Below are 7,513 nucleotides of genomic sequence, written 5' to 3' on the forward strand. Positions count from 1 at the left end.
ATATGCAATGTGGAGGGGTGTGGTTAGGTATAAATGGGTCCACCAACACTGTAAGCCTCTTGTCCCTTCCCTGAAGCCTCACCTTGTTGGTGATGGATAGAAAACTGGTGATACCCCAGTCCCTCCCCTCTGGACTGGGTGTCCCAAACCACTCTTTTCAAGCCATCCTTGAAAGGATGCGTCCAGGAGGGAGCACAGTGGTTTGTCCCACTCTACAGTCTCCTGTGCCTCACAGGCAGTTGGTCAGGATTCAAACCTCAGTGTTATAAAGGATCTCGGTCTGCATGCCCTGGTTCTAGGGAAGTGCCACTCCATATAGCCTGATGAAAAAGGGCCTCTAGGTGGTGGGTGCCTGCAGGGTCTTTTGTCTTTAGAGATTATATCCTTTCTTCCCATAGAACAAATGGAAAGAATTGTCTCTGATTGTGCCTGTGAGCTGGTTACCAAGCCCTACCTCCTCCCCAGGTATGCAAACAGGGTGGTAGCAGGCCCCAGTCTGGAGAAAGCCCGCAATCCTAAAATGAGGTAGAAATTGGTTCTTTGTCTGTTTTTCATTCCCCAGTCTGTGAGTTTTCTCTTGTGCAAATTCAATCTTCCACTCTCAGAGTCTCTCTTTCTCTTCTTTATGTCTCTCCACCAAAGGGGATCCCTCCCGTCCATGCCTACCCACCTGTTTTTATCTCTCCCAGTTTGCATCATGTACCTATGTCCCAAAAAGTTCTCCCCATGGACCACTGGAGACGTTCCTGTCACTCTGTACCCAGATTCCTAGAATTCTAACACCTCTAGCTTCAATACTGCTCTATTTGAGGGATGAGGGAACTTCAGGTCCCCCTGCTTATCCGCATGTTGACTCCTCTCTCTCCACAAACTTTTCCTCATAGAACTGCTTTTGTTGAATCCCAAAGATTTGGGGTAATAGTATTTTCATCTTTATTTTACCTCACCTTTTAAAAAAAATTTAATTTTCTTTTTTATTTCTTCACTGATCCATTTGTTGTTTAGAAGCAGATAGTTTAGGGGCGCATAGGTGACTCCGATAGTTAAGCATACAACTTCAACTCAGGTCACGATTTCATGGTTCATGAGTCTGAGCCCTGGGGTGGGCTCTGTGCTGACAGCTAGCTCAGAGCCTGGAGCCTGCTTCAGATTCTGTGTCTCTCTCTCTCTCTCTGACTCTCCCCTGTTCATGCTCTCTCTCTCTCTCTCTCTCTCTCTCTCTCTCAGAAATAAATAAAACATTAAAAAAATTTAAGAAGCAAATAGTTTAAACCCCAAGTGTTGTGCTTTTTTCTCAATTATTTTTTTTAATTGATTTCTAATCTTTTATCTTTGTGGTTGGAAAGAAGGCTTAATATGTTTTAAATCTTAAATTTATTGAGACTTATGTCTGGTCTAACATAAACTCTATCCTGGAAAATGTTCATTGTATATTTGAATATAATGTGTATTTTTGCTCTTTTTGGACAGAATGTTTTATATTTATCTGCGAGGCTCATCTGATCTCTTATGTTATGCAGAGACACTATTTCCTTATTGAATTTTGTCTGGATGATCCATCCATTAATGTAAGTGGGATGTTAAAGTCCCTTGCTATTATTGTATTACTGTCAACATCTCCTTTTATGTCTGTGGAACTTGTTTTCTGTCTAGGTCTCCTATGTTGGGTGCAAATATATTTATAATTGTTTTATGCTCTTGTTGGATTCATCATTTTATCATTATGTAGTGTTCTTCTTTGTGTCTTATTATAGTCTGTGTTTGAAAGTCTGTTTTTTTTCTGATATAACTGTTGCTACCTTGGGAGGATGTGAGTTCCAGGTGGTCCTGTGTTATCATCTTGAGCCATTTCTACCCTCAAATACATTGATGGCGTAGACTGTAAGTCTGAAATATTTATATAATGGAAGATCTAATAAAATTAGCAGAATTTAGTTACTTAGGAATAACTCGAAAAGTGATACCCCTAAATTTCAGAACTAATGGGTATGGATGCACACACACATATTCAAAATTATTATAGAACTAGTACACACATGAATATATACAAGCATATATCATAGATATTGTAGATTTGGTTCCAGAACATTACAGAACAAATACCACAGTAAAGTGAATCAAATTAATTAACTTATTTTCTGGTGCATATAGAAATTATTTTTCACTACACTGTAGTCTATTGTGTGATAACTATGTATTACATAGAAATTTTAAAATGATGAATTATAAATATTTCACTGCAAAAAAAATTCTAACCATTATCTGAGCTTTCAATGGCTTGTAATCTTTCTGATAGTGAAGGGTCTTTCCTCAATGTTAGTGGCTGCTGACATATCAAGGTGGTGTTTGCTGATATTAGGATGGCTGAGGCAGTTTTTTATATTAAAACAATACAAAACTTGCTGAAATTGACTCTTCCCTTCACTAATGACTTCTCTGTAGCAAATGATGCTGTTTAGAAACACCAACAGCAAAAACTCCTTAAAAGTTAAAGTCAGTCGTCTCAAAATTTGCTGCTGATTTATAAACTAGATTTCTGTAATATTCTAAATAATTTGCTGTCATTTCAACAATCTTCAAATGTTTTCACCAGGAGTAGCTTTCATCTCAAGAAGCCACTTTCCACATCCATAAGAAACAATTCCTAGTCTGTTTTACCATGAGTTTACAGCAAATCAGTCACCTTTACAAACTCCAATAGTATCATCAAAGATCACTAATTACAGATCAACATTACAAATACAATAATGAAAACACTTGCGTTCTGGTCCAGGATGATGAAATAGGGAGAGCTTACCTCCTCCACCAGCTCTCACACCTCCACAAGAATCACACCTATTTATAGAACTGTTCCCTCTGAAGAAGAACAGAAAGATGACTGAACAGCTTTGGCATAGCAAAATAGAAAGGAAATGGAAAAAGGAATAGCAAGAGATAGGGAGACCTGATTACAAAGGGAACCCTCACCCCAAAGCTGTGAATGGCAATACGCAGGGATAGTACTGAAGGATCAGGAACAGATTCCTCTGTTCTTGGGTGCAGAAAAACAGCCATGGTTTAAAGGAGCCACTAGTCTACAAAAGAAACAACACTAGATCTCTACCATATAGTGGAGGAGCTGCAGAGATGCTTTTTTGGGGTGAAATGCACTGCAGATCAACAGGTTTACATTATGTAACAAAACATTGCAGACCAGAGGAGAGTCCAATCTCAATAGCTAACTGGCTTCCCCGAGCCATAGGTCTATAAATCTACATCAGCCCTAGTCACTTTGGAGTGCAGAAAAGAGATATATTTAAAAGGGCAGAGGATCCACAGGAATCATCTCTGATGGGTCAGAAGGTCTAAAGAATGACACAATTTACACTACCTTTACAGGCTAAATATATATATTTAAGTGTAAGTCCAGATTTCCATAGCTGGCTTGCTCCTTCAGCAAGTCCCAGGTCCATAGACCTGCACCACTGGGAGACAGAAAACAATTTTTTTTTTACCTTAAAAAAATCTACTGAGCGGGGAGCCTGGGTGGCTTAGTCGGTTAAGCGTCCGACTNATATAAAACATTCAGTACTAAAACTCTGGTAAATGGCAGGGAACTTCTGGGGCACTTTCTAGTGAGAGGGACTGATGGATAATATGTAGACTTTCCCCCCACATTGAAGCTGTACCTTCCACTGTATAGCATGTGTGTCCCAACCATCCTGCTCCTCAGTGAGCCATAGATGAACCACCCACAGAAGACTCAGATTCCCCAAGAAGGCTACTGGGTGATGAAGAATGGGACACCTTTTATTAGCACTCAGTACAGTTATTGTGTTCATGCAAAAATGACACAGGAGAAAAGCACCTGAGAACACATCAGACCCTTATGATTTGAGCTACAGATTAGTTGCTTAGGCACCTTCAGTGCAGAGCACTCCAGAACCTCCCAAATGCAGACCTAGATACCCTACCTGACTGCCCTAGTGCAGAGTACTTTAGGAACCCTAGGCCTGTGCCTTCATTAGTTTCAGCTACCTGCCAGGGTACTTCATGTGTGCAATCTACCAGAACAGACCTATCTGCACTAGCCTCAGTTCCAGCAACCCAGTCAGGGCATTCCCTATGCTGATCCTTTGAAACACCATGACTGAAACCACTTTACCTTTCCTTCCAGGGCATGTTTTGCATGGAAAGCTCCGAAACTACACCACTCATGCCCACTTTAGTTTTACCTGTCTTGTCACACTTAAGGAAACTCCTTAAGGACTCCTACTCTTCAGATCCAGCTGCTCCATCAGAGTACCCTCTATGTGAAGAGTCCTGAAACACGCCATTTTACATTGACATCACCTCCTGCAATTCTGCGTATATGTCCTCTCTGTGCAGAGGCCTCTGGCTTTCACCCACTTTAGCTTCAGTTATCTTTTCTCGTTAATAAAAAAAGAAAGCTCAGAGACCTCAACTCATACACGACTTCAGCTCTAGCTGCCCTGTAAGGGTATCCTCTGCATGAAGAATCCTGGGACAACCAAGCCTGTACCCGTTTAAAGTTTGGCTATCCTTCCAGTATGTTATCGGCACATAGAATGCTAGGACAACTTGATATGTATCCCTAGTTCTGTCTTTAATGACAGCATGTTTGCTCTATGGAAAGTCCCAGGACCCCATGCACATGTGAACCACAGCTCTAAAAATCAGCAAGCCAGCAAAACTGACCAAGCACTTAATCTACACAGGTAATGACTGTATGCTTGACCATTTCATCCAGCTAAAAGAAGTAGTTGTTTTAACACAATAGTTTATTTTTACTTTTGTTTCCCTTACCACAGGAGAAATGTCCCCTAAGAAGTTGCTAAGGCTGATGTCAAAGAGGTTATTGCCTATTTTCCCCTCTATGATTTTGATAGTTTCAAGTCTCACATTTAATTCATCACTTTGAACTTATTTTTGTATATGATGTAAGAAGTCCAGTTTCTTTTTTGCTGTCTAGGTTTCCCAACACAATTTGTTGAAGAGACTGTTTTTTTCCACCATTGGATACTCATTCTTCTGTGTGTTGCCGTCCAGTTCTCACAGCACCATTTGCCAAAGATAAAATCTTTTTTTTTTCCATTGGATGCTCTTTCCTGATTTGTCAAAGATTAGTTGGCCATACATTTGTGGGTTCATTTCCGGGTTCTCTTTTCTGTCCTATTGATCCATATGCCTATTTTTGTGTCAACACTATACTGTCTTGTGATGACAGCTTTGGAATATAATTTGAGTCCAGAATTATGATGCCTTCAGCTTTGGTTTCTTTTTCTGTGGTACCATTTGCTGAAGAGATGGTCTTTATTCCATTGGATACTCTTTCCTACTTTGTCAAAGATTAGTTGGCCATTATAGTCACTTACTTTATATAATCTTGGCTTTGAGAATTTTGGGTTTTATACTATTGGCGGTAGTACAGCCTCTAAAATTATTAGTCCATTTCAGTGTACGTGCTAGCATTTTCAGTAATTAGAGAAAATTGGTGTTGGGAGAAAAGGGATAAGAATCAAGTTCTCTTTCACTGCCTGGAATAACCTGAGCTGTTCACTCATAAAAGAATCAAACATACAAAAGTTTTAGAAGAGGTATTTATTGACTGAAATAAATATTTAGACAAATTTCTAGCAGCAAAGAATTCACATTTTTAAAATGAAGTATATGTATACTCCTCAAAACTTCATTTATCTTGTGTATGCTTATAATAAACACTACATTCAAATGGAAAAATAAAAATTCTTTAGCAAACAACCCTTAGTTTGACTACTTTTAGAAACAGATAAAAACACACAACAGTGGCCTGTGTTAAAATTCCAACTATTGGTGATCTGGCAAGACACTGCTACATAGTGTGAATACTGGCACAATTATAAGAAAGATTAAATCCATCATAGCATATATAAGTCAAAGTTTAATCTGTGAAGACATATTTACAAATATTTATATAAATGACAATAAAACATTCTAGAACTTTTAAAAATACAGGCACCACTGTCATTTTAAGTCCTTCAACTCTCACTTTTACCTGAAAGGAGGTTTTTTTGTTTTTGTCTTGTTGTTGTTTTAAAGCCTTCCGATAATTAGGTAAATGTCATATGGCAGGGAAGGGAACTGCACTAAAGTATGCAGTACTTCTAAGTGGAGGGAAGCATTAGTGAGCAAAGTAAATTTGGCTATAACAAGCACTCCCAAAGGAACATCATGCTTTTACAATGACTTATTCAACACTTGGTGATAAAAGCAATGTGTTCTGTCAAGATACTGTTATGAAGAATTCCTGACAAGCTTTCAAAGCTTTTTCTTCAGAGTATCAAAGCAAATAAGTGACCAAATGATTATGACTACAGAGAATCTCTTAGCAGTCAAATGAATGTTGTTGCCATAAAAAAAGGTAAAAGAAAAAAGAAAAAAAAAGTACTATTATGAAACAACCTATCTTGTCCCAGGTTCAGAATCTCTAAGTGATAATATTAGTGTAAAACAGCATTTTTCTAACGAAGTCACATACAATAATCTGAAATTATTTGTGTTCTAAGGTATATAACTTCCAACAGGTTTCTGGTATATATATATATATATACATGTGTGTATATGCACACATATATGTTTTAAGTTCTAACAGAGTTAAATTTCATTAATTTGACTTGCAACATATCCACCAATGCCAAAATGGCTCATAAGTTTTTAGTTGTAGTAACAGTTTTACATTATAATTTACTAATTTCCATTGCCAAATACAGTCATGTAAAAAATGCATATTCCCTAATTTTAATTCAATGTATATATGTAAATGTGCCACTTAAGAGAAATGACTTTTCAAAACTGAAGTACCCATAAAAGCTATCTTCTCTGTGCCATCAGGCTAATTCATATTTAAAGTATTCAATTTACTGTTTAACCAAAGTTCCCTTTAGGGAAAAAAAACCCATAACACCATTAGCAAACATGGACAAGTAAGGCAATAACCGTCTAAGTAAATGAATAGCTAGAAGAAGTCATCAACAAGGAAGGGGAGTTATGTCATTCCAATTTCTTCAAGGACACTATGAGGAGTTTCAGCTTCCTGTGGAGGGAAAATGTGAGACTGGTAAGCAGATCTGGGAGGGTTAAGAATGTGAAATTGACTTGGAAAGGTNACTGGCAATTTCTCAAATCACTACTAGTGACATATGCAGAGAAGATAAACTGTTAAAATTCAAATCCTCTTCTCCAAGCATTTATATAAATAAGTATATATAAAAAAAAAGAATGCCTGGCTGGCTCAGTTGGTTAAATATCTGACTCTGACTTTTGATTTTGGCACAGGTCATGATCTNNNNGTCTCTGTCCCTCCACTCCTTGTCCTTTCTCTGTCTCAAGAACAAATAAACTTAAAAAAGAGAAAAGAAAAGAAAAGAAACCCCTGTGTTTCCATAAATCTTCAAATGTTATATTACATGCTTTTTTGGGTCACATTTTTATAAAAGTATACTTTGGGGTTTATTTATTCTGCTAATTTCCAAAG

Source organism: Crocuta crocuta, unplaced genomic scaffold, assembly GCF_008692635.1.
Source record: "Crocuta crocuta isolate KB4526 unplaced genomic scaffold, BGI_CrCroc_1.0 scaffold2088, whole genome shotgun sequence".
NCBI classification, from domain to species: Eukaryota; Metazoa; Chordata; class Mammalia; order Carnivora; family Hyaenidae; genus Crocuta; species Crocuta crocuta.